This window comes from Mixophyes fleayi, chromosome 6 (genome assembly GCF_038048845.1).
Source record: "Mixophyes fleayi isolate aMixFle1 chromosome 6, aMixFle1.hap1, whole genome shotgun sequence".
Classification (NCBI taxonomy): Eukaryota; Metazoa; Chordata; class Amphibia; order Anura; family Limnodynastidae; genus Mixophyes; species Mixophyes fleayi.
The window spans coordinates 178,913,605-178,926,254 of record NC_134407.1 but is presented as its reverse complement, the minus strand read 5'-3'; the positions used below and the strand labels follow the sequence as shown (position 1 = coordinate 178,926,254).

The 12,650-nt window shown below is 42.5% G+C and overlaps 1 protein-coding gene across 3 annotated transcripts in view; it reads left to right on the top strand.

The window, feature by feature from the left end:
- IFI35 (interferon induced protein 35) overlaps window positions 1-12,650 on the top strand; it is a 721,240-nt gene that overhangs the window by 660,087 nt on the left and 48,503 nt on the right. For 2 of the 3 annotated variants that reach the window (XM_075177441.1, XM_075177440.1), the window contains exon 1: window positions 6,848-6,949. The exons of the other annotated variant lie outside the window; for it this stretch is intronic. The gene's annotated coding sequence lies outside the window, so the exon portion shown is untranslated. Of the gene's footprint in view, window positions 1-6,847; window positions 6,950-12,650 lie in introns of those variants that run through there. 3 annotated transcript variants of the gene reach the window in all.

Genomic DNA, 12,650 nt, shown 5'->3' with positions numbered 1-12,650 from the left:
CCATTGGCCTACAGGAAAATCTTCCGTTAGGGCCAATCTTTCCTTCACTGCGTAGGTAATGTGTTGCTGAGTAAACTGGCCCTGGTTTAGGATAATTTATGTTAAAATATACTGGCAAAGTAATGTCAGTCTTCAAATATGGAGTTGAGCCTATTCAGACCTGTTGATTAGATCATGTTATGTGTCCTCGTTTCAGTAAATTATGGCCAATATCATTGTAATTGGGGTGTATGCATCCAAATAAAACCCTGTTAACTCACCACTACCAGTATTAGTGAGTGATCCAGAATCTGAGTAGATACAGTAGGGTGTCTTCTAAAGCTCAGATTCTAGCACTCACAATTGAATTTCTGAGTGGTAATGTGTAAGTAGAGTCCTTTGATATACTGGTTGCACACTGGTGCTAAGTTCAGGTCCTTGAAGGTATCAAGGAAAGGCTGCGTTTTGATCCACCTGAGCCTCACTGTTTAGTTTCGGCAGGAGCTTCTACAGCCATGGCCAAAAGTTTTGAAAATGGCACAAATATTATTTTTCACAAAGTCTGCTGCCTCCCTTTTTATGATGGCAATTTGCATATACTTCAGAATGTCATGAAGAGTGATCAGATAAATTGCAATTAAAGTCCCTCTTTGTCATGACAATGAACTTTATCCCAAAAACAACATTTCTACTGCATTTTAGCCCTGCCACAAAAGGACCAGCTGACATCAGGTCAGTGATTCTCTCGTTGACACACTTAAGAGTGTTGACTAGGACAAAGCTGGAGATCACTCTGTCATGCTGATTGAGTTAGAATAACAGACTGGAAGCTTTAAAAGGAGGGTGGTGTTTGAAATCATTGTTTTTCCTCTGTTAACCATGGTTAACTGCAAAGAAACATATGCAGTCATCATTACTTTGCACAAAAAGGGCTTCACAGGCAAGGATATTGCTGCTAGTAAGATTGCACCTAAATCAACCATTTATCGGATCATCAAGAACTTCAAGCAGAGAGGTTCAATAGTTGTGAAGAAGGCTTCAGGGCGCACAAGAATGTCCAGCAAGCGCCAGGACTGTCTCCTAAAGTTGACTCAGCTGTGGGATCGGAGAATAACCAGTGGCAGCAGGTGTGAGTGCATCTGCACGCACCGTGAAGTGAAAACTTTTGGAGGATGGCCTGGTGTTGAGAAGGCCGGCAAAGAAGCCACTTCTCTCCAGGATAAACATCAGGGACAGACTGATATTCTGCAAAAGGTTGAGGGATTGGACTGCTGAGGACAGGGATAAAGTCATTTTCTCTGATGATACCCCTTTCAGATTGTTTGGGGCATCTGGAAAGACGCTTGTCCAGGGAAGGAAAGGTGAACGCTACCATCAGTCCTGTATCATGCCAATAGTAAAGCATCCTGAGACCATTCATGCGTGGGGTTGCTTTTCAGCCAAGGGAGTGGGCTCACTCACAATTTTGCTTAATACACAGCCATGAATAAAGAATGGTACCAAAACATCCTCCAAGAGCAACTTCTCCCAACCATCCAAGAACAGTTTGGTGATTAACAATGCCTTCTCCAGCATGATGGCGTGCCATAAGGCAAAAATGATAACCAAGTGGCCCAGGGATCAAAACATCGAAATTTTGGGTCCATGGCCAGGAAACTCCCCAGACTTTAATCCCATTGAGAACTTGTGGTCTATCCTCAAGAGATAAGTGGACAATCAAAAACTCACAAATTCTGACAAATTCCAAGCATTGATTAGGCAAGAATGGGCGGCCATCAGTATGACGAATTGCAGAGGTCTTCAAAAAGAAGGGTCAAAACTGCAAATATTGACACTTATGAAATGCTTCCAATTTTACTTCAGTATAGCATAGCAGCATCTGACAAAAAGGTCTAAAAACAGTTAAGCAGCAAACTTTGTAAAAAAACCAATACTTGTGTCATTCTGAAAACTTTTTGTTCATGACTGTATGTATCCGGGTAAAATAAAGTTTTTTTTATTAGTTCTCAAAAGTATCTGGCTCTTGCGCTGGAGAAAATTGCCCTACTAGATTTACAGATTATGATCATTCGTGGAAGACACTGAGGCCTGGCTTTCATATTAGTAGTCAGCCTGCTCTCCTGTAATTGTTGGTGCCTCAAGTAAGCCAAGAGATGTTCTAGCAAGAATTAGACTGGGTCTTAAGCTGGTAACGCATATGGACAGATGTTTAACCAGAGGCACTGGAGAATACTCCCGATCTGACTAGGCACAAGATATTTTGCAGTATTTGTGCCCCTAGGAGTATTGTGGATGTAAAGGCCTCTATCACTGTTAGTGGAATAAGAAGCATATACTTTAACTCAAAGTGGAGTACAGACTTCAGGTTTTGCAGTCTGATGTAAATGTAGGAGGTACCAAAATGACACCGGTAGTTATTAATGTTTTAATGTGCTTTGAGAGAGCAGAAAAGGCTGTAATCCTTGTGGGCGAGTGCTTGAAGGCCACTTGGCTGCCAATGTGCTATTCATGAGCTGATGTGGAAAATCACATGCAGCTACCAGTGACCCTTATGAACAGCAGGTATGGATCAGAATTAGAGGGTGGGGCATATACTACCTGAGGGCCAGTAAGGTGAGGTACATTGCAGCTCCTTGGTACGTGGTGTTCGTGTGAAGCTCCTGTGCAGATCTCACCACAACCAAGGCCCCCACCTGGATAGCTTGGAGGATTCTGTGGTGGGAGCAGTAGGCCGTCAGAGGTGGACTGGGGCCCCTGGGAGACGGTAGGCAGGTGGTCACTTATATAGATATAATGAGTGTTCCAAATTCTGTGATTTTACCACAGGTAAGTCTCTGGCTAATTAACACACTCCAGCAGACTAGTATACTGGATCTCGGGTGAGTTTGATGTGTGCAGTGACTCGTGGTTGCCCAGTGGTTTGGCTTTCTGTTGTTAGCATATTGGAATACATATATTTTTTTATTTAATTGTAATATACAGGGAAATATAGGAAAAGGTAAAAATAACAAAAAGCATACTCAAGATTCCACAAAAGATTATAGACCCCAAAACAGGATAATCTTATTCATTTACTCCAAACTTTACCAGCATCTTTTATAAAATAAAATATTTGTATCAGAGGGAAGAGTACCATGTGTTTAATTTATTTTTTCAAATATACGCCATGTTCAACATCCAGGGTCACAAGAGACTTCAGTTGGTTATCTCCACTGCCAACACTTAAATATAGAATGTGAACTGTATCTTTGCATACACACAAGCAAGCTGCAATTAGTTCCAGTGTGTCTAATTATTAATACAAGCTGGAGAACTGCCTGCATATCACTAGGGGGAGCCCTGGTGATGTCAGGATCTCCCTGTTTAATGTGGATGGGCTTTACACTCTTCATTAGAAGCGTTCAGTTTTGAATGTTATATGGAGCAATCACAAGGCCAGGAATTGAAAAGTTCCTGGCCTGAAGCTGGATATCTAGGCTGCTGCCATCCTTATTGCTGATAATAAGCTGCTATTTAGATATATAGACTCTCCAAAATGGCAGCGTATAGGCCAGTGTTTCCCAAACTTTCTCAGTTCGAGGCACGTTTAGGGTCTCCATAATTTTTCCAAGGCACCCCTAAGCCAAAATAATTAACAGGTAGTTTTTTTAAGTAGTTGGGGCAAAATAACGTAAGAAGTATTTAGGCCCCTTCGCCTTCACACTGTCCCCTTTCATCATACCACTGCGCCCCTTCACCATATAACACTGCACTCTCTTCACAATATCACAATGCGCTCCTTCTCAATTTCACCCTGCGCCCCTTCTCAATTTCACCCTGCGCCCCTTGTCTTACATTTTACTTTTTCTTCTGTCTTCTTCTGTTATCTTCTGTGTTCTCCTTGGTCTTCTATCTTCAGCCTCCTCCTCATTGCCTCGCTCTTCACTGAAAATGTCGGGTGTGATGACATCCCGTCCGACATTCAGTGAAAACAGAGCAGGGAAGAGGGCACCTGAGCGCAGATTACACCAGTTTCCTTGGATCTACTTATGAATTGTACATTTGAGAATATTCCTATTTCTCTTACCTCAAAATCCAACTTGTCTAGTTCCTGCAGAGCATTGGTTACAGCCTTCATCATTTTTCTTGATGTATGCTGCCAAGTGGATATACAACATAGAATACATGTGTATCTTAGTTAGATATACATACTGACTATTAGTATATAAGAGAAGCTGTAATATTTGTGGCAGTAAACTGGCACATAATAAATTGTTTGAGAAATAATAACATATTTTGGGCAAAACAATATATCAGACATAATGACCAGAATGCCCCATCCACCCCACACACCATATTCAATATTGGGAAGTCCTCCTGCACTCCCGGCAGAGTAGACCACCCTCCTGGATCTCACAAGGGTCCCACCATAATGATGTGATTTGCATGGAGTCATGTCATTGCACAGCAAGGGCCGTGATGGTGGAAATCACCATTGTCCCTCCGATCTCCCCTCTGGGATTTTACAGTCCAAACTGAGGCAAGTATGACACATTTGCTTCATGACCAAAACTATGGTCACACTGTGTCGGTTTCACCAGGAATAACTTTTCTAGGTGGTTATGATTAAGGTCTGACCACCTTAGTATTTGTAATCTCTTGCATCTAGGATGTCCTCAATTTTGAAGTGTTTGGCCATAGAACAACCTGTAGCCAATCAGATCATCAGAATGTTCAGAGCAGCAAGTATTTGTGGACTGATTGATGAGTTTGCTACTCTGGAGGAAGGCAGTGACCTGTCCACTGATGTGATTATGTTAGCAGGGAAAGGGCTGCACATGACAGGGACAGAGTCTGTCAGCTCTATCCACTAGTATATGACTATGATTTTCTATTGACGCTTATCAAAGAGACAGAAAAACTTGCTATCACTTCAATTTACTTAGAAAATTTCACCAGGGTAGCGGAAATAGAACCCTGTATGTGGTGAGACAAACAGGGAAAAGAAGAAGACATCATAGGGCGCCAATAGTGCTCATATTATTCACAATACTATAACATGGGTGAGGTACTTAAGAATAAAACTCCGCTTCAATGTTGGCTGAAACTGACCATGTGAATATAATATACCTTTGCTGACAATTACCAGTAGAGTAAATGTTGTTTTTTTATTGCATGATACAACAGTCTGGATGCGTTTCATGGTAATTAGTAAGAGAGTTACAAAATATTCCACTAAAAATGAATGAATTTTTGCAACTAGTTTGCAGAGGGATCTCCAAACACCAGAAATGAGGTGTGCACGTTGACATGCACTGGATGGCCCATATAAGTGCACTAGAGTAGAAATAAAGTGATTTGCGGTGCACATACCATTGACTTGGTACAGAAGCTCCAGCAGAAGCATGGTGTGCATAGTACAGTAACGGCAATCACAGCCCTTCCACTTACTGCAGTCACATCGTCTTCATGAGAGGAAGAGAAAGGATCTGGCTGGATGTATAAAGTCAGACTCTTTCTTTCAAGAAGAAAATATTACTGGTTACTTCTTTCTCTCTTCCAGTGCCCGCTGCATTTATGCTGGGAAATCAAACCTCCATCTGGGAAAGAGTTCACATGCCCTAGGGCCATCCCCCTCCCTTTCCATCCACCTCTCCCCCTCCCAGAAGAAATAATCATGGCCCAGTCAACCAAGCCATAGTGTAACATTTAACATTCACCTGTAGCATCTGAATGTTCTTCTCAATGCACTTTTTAAACATCTCAGCTGTTATTATTTGATTCTGAAAATGAAATGTTTGGTCATAAGTGATCACATTACTGAGAACCAGAAATAAACAATGAACACACACACACATTATATATATATATATATATATATATATATATATATATATATATATATATATATATATATATATGAGCAAAAACAATAGATAGTACAGCGCATAACTCTGAAAAGACACAAAAGTTCAAATAATGTCCAATTAGACAATGAAGTTCCTATGTTAAGGCGGCTGCTAAATTCCCACAAAGCCAAATGGTGAACTGGAATAAATCTATAACAAAACAGATAGGGAGGGGCGCCACATAGTATAATACTGTATATAATAATAATAATAATAATAATAATAATAATACAGAATGGTGTACCACAAGTCAGAGTCTAAATCAACCAGGTGGATATAGAGAAGATGATAATATAACACTCAGATAGTGAAGGTGAATCAGTAGAATAGATGATCACTAGCACTCTGGAACACCCACACCGCACCAGCGTATAATGTGCGTACCAGATAGGAAATATTTAAGGCTTATCTGTAGGTATAAACAATGTCTCTGCAGATCAAGTTGGACCTTTTCACCGCTTGGGTATATATAGGTCGGATGCTTCACACAGCACTTATAGGATCTGATACTGCTGTCAGAGCCTTAAATGTGTATATATGTATGTATATATATATATATATATATATATATATATGTATATATATATATATATATATATATATATATATATATATATATGTGTGTGTACTCAAGTCCAATTCTTCTGCTCTTCTACAGACATTTGATTTGCATACAAACATACAGGACCATATGCAGTTCTTCACCAGATCGACAGACCACAAAAGGGGCAAGAGGAGTGGTGGATTATGGGAGAAGCTTACTATTTTATCCCAAAAGTCAAGGCCAAACTGGTTGGTCCTCGCCTTTTGGGCCCACATAGCCCCTCATACACCCTGCGCTGACTTAGTTATCTCCAAAGAGCAAGATTTGACTTGTTCTTTGATTTTGAGTAGGTTTAGGTAATGAGAGGTGGTTAAGGTGATAAAGGGCACAGAACACAAGCCACAAGCTATAGCTTCTTCTGACGCAAGGCAACTACGCCTGATGTATCTTATGTTACAGTCCTTCCTGGAGAGTAAATGAAAGTGAAAGTAGCTGCAGCCGACAAGCACAAGACGCAGACCTGCCCGGCTGTACAGAGGTACCAATAATCCCTTATTAATGCTCTATATGACACTAGAGAACATAAATTACTTTTTACAGGATTTAATAGGGTCAGGACCCAGCCATTGCCGGTCTCGGTACAGAAGTCACAGCGCAGCCTGGGAACTGGACTTCCGGTTATTTACAGCTAACTCACTTCACATTCCTCCCACATTCTCTATGATCTGTTTAGAGCATTAACTGTCTACAGACTTTATATATACACACATTTAGTAATTCATATGTTTTTTAGTTGCAGCAATGAATACCTCACCATTATCTAAGAATTCATACATTCAGCCATTTAATTATTTCAGTGTTGGTCAACAGTTTAAAACAATGTGTAATTCAAGAATTGCAAGTGTTTCTAATACTGGATACTCTGTACATGTTATCCAGCGGTTCCCAAAGTGTGCGCCGCGGCTCCCAGGGGTGCCGCGACCAGCCAGAGGAAAAAGAAAAAAAACTTACCAATCCGCGCGGCGCCGGAATCCAGCATCCTTCTCTCTCCTGCAGAGCGCCCGACAATCAGTGACAAGCTGCGGGAGAGAGGAGGATGCTGGGTCCCGGCGCCGCGCGGATTGGTAAGTGTTTTTTGTTTTTCTTTTTTTTTTCCTCTGGCTGGCCGCGGCGGAGGGGCGGCAGTGTGGCGAAGGGGGAGGTCAGAGTGGCTAAGGGGGAGGTCAGAGTGGCTAAGGGGGGGGGTCAGAGTGGCTAAGGGGGGGTCAGAGTAGCAAAGGGGAGGGGGGGGGGCAGAGTGGCGGCCAAGTGAGAGAGAAGCATAGAGAAAGGGGCAGAGAGTGAGTGGCAGAGTGAGAGTGGGGCAGAGTGAGAGAGGGTGGCAGAGTGAGAGGGGGGGCATAGTGAGACGGGGGCAGAGTGAGAGGAGGCAGCGTGAGAGAGGGCAGAGTGAGAGGAGGCAGCGTGAGAGAGGGTAGAGGGGCAGCGTGAGAGAGGGCAGAGTGAGAGGAGGCAGCGTGAGAGAGGGGCAGCGTGAGATGAGGCAGTGTGAAAGAGGGCAGAGGGGCAGCGTGAGAGGAGGCAGCGTGAGAGAGGGCAAAGGGGCAGCATGAGATGAGGCAGCATGAGAGAGAGCAGAGGGGCAGTGTAAGAGGAGGCAGCGTGAGAGGGGCAGAGTGAGAGGAGGCAGCGTGAGAGAGGTCAGAGGGGCAGAGTGAGAGGAGGCAGCGTGAGAGAGGGCAGAGTGGCAGCGTGAGAGAGGTCAGAGGGGCAGCATGAGATGAGGCAGCGTGAGAGAGGGCAGAGGGGCAGTGTAAGAGGAGGCAGTGTGAGAGGAGGCAGCGTGAGAGAGGGCAGAGTGGCAGAGTGAGAGGAGGCAGCGTGAGAGAGGTCAGAGGGGCAGAGTGAGAGGAGGCAGAGTGAGAGAGGGCAGAGTGGCAGCGTGAGAGAGGGCAGAAGGGCAGAGTGAGAGGGCAGACGGGGCAGCGTGAGAAGGGGCAGCGTGAGAGAGGGCAGAGGGGCAGAGTGAGAGGCAGAAGCGTGAGAGATGGCAGAGGGGCAGAGTGAGATGAGGCAGCGTGAGAGAGGGCAGAGGGGCAGTGTGAGAGGAGGCAGCATGAGAGGGGGCAGTGTGAGAGGAGGCAGCATGAGAGAGGGCAGAGTGAGAGGAGGCAGCGTGAGAGAGGGCAGAGGGGCAGAGTGAGAGGAGGCAGCGTGAGAGAGGGCAGAGGGGCAGCGTGAGAGAGGGCAGAGGGGCAGTGTGAGAGAGGGCAGAGGGGCAGCGTGAGAGAGGGCAGAGTGAGAGGGCAGACGGGGCAGCGTGACAGGGAGCAGACGGGGCAGAGTGAGAGAGGGCAGAGTGAGAGGAGGCAGTGTGAGAGGGGGCAGAGTGGCAGCGTGAGAGAGGGCAGAGGGGTAGCGTGAGAGAGGGCAGAGGGGCAGCATGAGAGAGGGCAGAGGGCAGCGCTGAGAGAGGGCAGAGTGAGAGGGCAGACGGGGCAGCGTGAGAGGGGGCAGAGGGGCAGCGTGAGAGGGGGCAGAGTGTGTGGAGATGAAGGAGGTCACAGTGTGAGTTAGTTGTCAATTATTCTTTGACAGAAATATAATTGAAAAAAATATATAAAAATATTATTTTTTCCTTGGATCTATGCGTATTATTTTTGCATACAACTAAATAAGTATTTCTGTCCTGACCTAAATACTTATTATGTTTTTTTGACCCAACTACTTCTAAAACAGGACTGCTCTGTAATTATTTTGGAGGGGTGCCTTGAAAAAATTATGGAGACTCTAAGGGTGCCGCGAACTGCAAAAGTTTGGGAACCACTGTTTATACATTATTATTTTTTAACATGTTTTCTTAAGTTTAAAGGATACTTTCTTTTATCGTCTGTCTTTTATTGTTAAGGTTTTGTTTTATGTTTTTTTGTTGCAATAGATTTAGGTAACAAGTTTTATATGGCCAGTAGTCAGTGGACGTCTGTGCCCAAAGCTATAGGCGTGCACAGCATATTTCATTAGGGTGTACACCCAAGGTATTTTTTTTCTAAAGGTGAACACTGATCCATCAATCATTTACTCCTCATGCTCTATCAATCATTAGCCTCTCATCCTCCATCACTAAGCCCCTCGTATCATTCTCCAGTAGCCCCCTTATTCTCATACTATAACCCACCCTTCCCTCACTCACCCAAGCCATCATGCTGCTCCAAAGACTGGTTTTAGACCAGTACTTTCTGTGCAGAGATTCAGCTCAGCCAGGAACAAATACAATTCCTCTTTGAGCAAGTCTAAATTCGGAGCTCCAGAATACCGAACTGCATGCACAGAATTTTAGAGCATGATTTAGATACCGGTGTCAGTAGGTGGCTCATTACATATAATTTATGATAAGGATGCGGTGTCGGACATTATAGTGTGACTGGGTACAACCAGTGCGCATCCCTGTGCCTAAATCGCAAAACATAATAATTTTGAACCACTAAAATATATTTATATTATTTAAAAATACAACTCCTCTGACCTATAACTATAACATAGTAACATAGTTGATGAGGTTGAAAAAAGACACCAGTCCATCAAGTTCAACCTATTTTGGATCTTCTGCGATCCTGCACTTATATTTGAAATTAATCCAGAGTAGGCAACCGCCCATCTGTTTCAATTTTGAAAATCCCCCCAGACTCAATATTGCAATCCAATTTTTACCCTATATCCACTACTATCCTTTATTTTAAATTAACGGTTGTATCCCTGGATACACCTTTCCGCTAAAAATTTGTCTAACCCTTTCTTAAACATATCTATTGAATCTGCCATCACAACCTTCCCTGGCAATGAATTCCATATCTTGACTGCCCTTACTGTAAAGAACCCCTTCCTTTGCTGGTTGTGAAATTTCCTCTCCTCTAACCTTAGGGGATGACCACGTGTCCTGTGTATGGTCCTTGGGGTAAAAAGTTCCCATGAAAGCTCTCTGTATTGACCCCTAATGTATTTATACATAGTAATCATATCTCCCCTTAGACGCCTCTTTTCTAAAGTAAACATGCCTAAACTGGCTAACCTTTCCTCATAACTTAATGACTCCATACCCTTTATCAATTTTGTCGCCCTTCTCTGAACCCTTTCTAGTTCCAAATGATCTTTTTTATAGAGTGGTGCCCAGAACTGTACTGCATATTCAAGATGAGATCTTACCAACGATTTATACAGTGGCAAAATTACACTGTCTTCCCTTGCATCTATGCCCCTTTTTATGCATGCCAATACTTTGTTTGCCCTTGCAGCTGCTGCTTGACATTGAGCACTATTGCTAAGTCTACTGTCTACGAGCACTCCCAAATCCTTTTCCATTATAGATTCTCCCAAATTAATTCCATTTAATTTATAGATTGCGTTCTTGCTTTTGATCCCTGAATGCATAACCTTACATTTATCTGTGTTAAACCTCATATTCCATTTAGCCGCCCAATCCTCCAGTTTATTTAAGTCCCTCTGTAGAGAAGCTACATCTTGCTCTGATTTTATTACCTTACAGAGTTTAGTGTCATCTGCAAAAATAGAAACTTTACTCTCTAAACCATCACCAAGGTCATTAATAAATATATTAAAAAGGAGTGGTCCCAGCACAGAACCTTGAGGTACTCCACTTAAGACCTTTGACCAATTAGAAAATGTTCCATTTATCACAACTCTCTGTTCCCTATTCTCTAACCAGTTTTCGATCCAAGTACAAATTTTGATTTCTAGACCCAGTTCCCTTATTTTGTAAACCAACCTCTTGTGTGGCACTGTATCAAAGGCCTTTGCAAAATCTAAGTAGACCACATCTACTGTCCTGCCCTGGTCTAAGTTCCTACTAACTTCCTCGTAGAAACTAATTAGATTAGTTTGACATGACCTATCCCTCACAAATCCATGTTGATTCCCACTAATAATTTTATTGCGTACCAAGTAATCCTGAATACTGTCCCTTAAAATACCTTCCGTAGTTTCCCCACTATTGATGTCAGGCTTACAGGTCTATAATTCTCTGGTTGTGATCTCGTCCCCTTTTTAAACAACGGCACCACATCTGCTATTCGCCAATCCCTTGGTACTGAGCCTGTTGAGATTGAATCTCTGAAAACTAAGAATAGCGGTCTAGCTATTTCCGAGTTTAACTCCATAAGGACCCTTGGGTGTATGCCATCTGGACCTGGAGCTTTATTTATCTTAATATTCTTCAGTCGCCTTTGGACTTCTTCCTCTGACAACCAAGTATTAATTAATGGCATGGTTTCATTTCCATTTTTATGTATTACTCCTGCCATTTGTTCCTCTCTGGCAAATACTGAAGAAAAGAACGTGTTTAATATCTCTGCTTTTTCCTTAGTATCATTTATCACTTCACCCATCTCACTTCTTAGGGGTCCTATATTATCTTTTTTAATCCTTTTGCCATTTATATACTTAAAAAACTTTTTGGGTTTTGTCTTACTTTCTTTTGCAACGTGCCTTTAATTTTCTAATTTAGCCAATCTAATTTCCTTTTTGCATGTTTTATTACATTCCTTGTACCTATGGAAGGACTCCTCTGACCCTTCAGACTTAAACAATTTAAATGCACGCTTCTTCCTTTGCATTTCTTCCCTTACCTTTTTATTTAGCCACATTGGTTTAGACTTAATTCTTTTACATTTATTTCCCATAGGAATGAACTTATACGTGTATGTTTCCAACAACATTTTAAAGACAGCCCACATTTCTTCCGTATTTTTTCCTTCAAAGGCTTTGTCCCAGTCTATGCTCTTTATAGACTCCTTTAGCATATTAAAATTTGCCTTTTTAAAGTTTAAAGTCCTAGTTGATCCCTTATACTGTTGTTTCTGGAAACTAATTTCAAATGAGACCATATTATGATCACTGTTTCCCAAGTGTTCCTTTACTTGAATATTTGATATTACGTCTACATTGCTTGTTATTACTAGGTCCAGTATAGTCCGGTTCCTAGTTGGTTCCTCAACTAATTGGGACATGTAATGGTCTTTTAGCGTGCTCAGAAACCTATTTCCCCTAGCTGTACCGCAGGTCTCAGTACTCCAATCAATGTCCGGATAATTAAAATCCCCCATAATTAAAATTTGACCTAGTTGTGTAGCCTTTTCAATTTGCTGTAGAAGTTGGGCTTCCTCAATCGTACTAATATCTGGCGGTTTCTAGCATATCCCTATCAGAAACTTCTCTGAACTTTTTCC